Source organism: Bison bison, unplaced genomic scaffold, assembly GCF_000754665.1.
Source record: "Bison bison bison isolate TAMUID 2011002044 unplaced genomic scaffold, Bison_UMD1.0 scf7180017851873, whole genome shotgun sequence".
NCBI classification, from domain to species: Eukaryota; Metazoa; Chordata; class Mammalia; order Artiodactyla; family Bovidae; genus Bison; species Bison bison.
Window position 1 is genome coordinate 17,036 of NW_011482446.1, and position 1,012 is coordinate 18,047.

Consider the following 1,012-nt stretch of genomic DNA (forward strand, 5'->3'; position numbering starts at 1 on the left):
TATCTTCTCATATCCTTTCTTATTCTCTTCTTCTTCAGGGACTGCTATAATTTGGATGTTGGTATTCTTAATGTCCAAGAGGTTTCTGAGATGGCCCCCATTTCTTTTCATTCTTCTTTCTGTATTCTGTTCTATTTCAGTTATTTCCACGATTCTATATTCCAACTTATTTATTCTTCTTCTGCTTCAGTTATTCTGCTATGGGTTCCCTCTAGTTATTTTTTATTTCAGTTATTATGTTGTTAATGGTTGATTCTCTGTTCTTTATTTCTTCTATGCTTTTGCTAAATGTTTCTTGTATCTTCTCAATTCATGCCTCCATTCTATTTATCTGTGCTTTCATTTTATTTCTGAAGTTTTGAGTCATCTGTACTATCATTACTATGAATTCTTTTCCAGGTAGACTGCCTATTTTCTCTTCATTTGTTTGATTTGATGTTCCTTGATCTGCTGCATGTTTCTCTGTCTTTTCATTGTGTTTAATTTTCTGTGTTTGAGGTCTCCTTTATATAGGCTGCAAGATCATAGTTCCTCTTACTTGTGGAGTCTGCTCCCATTGTGTGGGTTTGGACCAGTGCTTTGTGAAGGTTTCTTGGAGTGGAGGGACTGGTTCCTGTGTTCTGGTGGGTAGAGCTTGATGTTGTCCCTGTAAAGGGCAGTTTTGTGCCCAGTGATGTGTTATGGGACTTGGTATGACTTTGGGCAACCTGTCTGCTAATGGGTAGAGTTGTATTCTTGTTTTGCTAGTTGTTTGGTGTGGGGTGTCTGGTGCTGGAGCTTGCTGGCCTTTGGGTGGGGCCAGAGCTTAGTGTCGTGATGCAGGCCTTTGGGAGAGCTTTCACTGATTAGTATTCCATGGGGTTGGGAGTTCTCTGGTGGCCGAACGTCCTGGACTTGGGTCTCCTGTCTCAGAAATTCAGACCCGACCCCTTGCTGGAGCAGCAAGACTTTACAAGCCACAGAACACAGAAGGGATAAAGAAAGAAAGAAATAGCAGAAAAAATAAAACCAA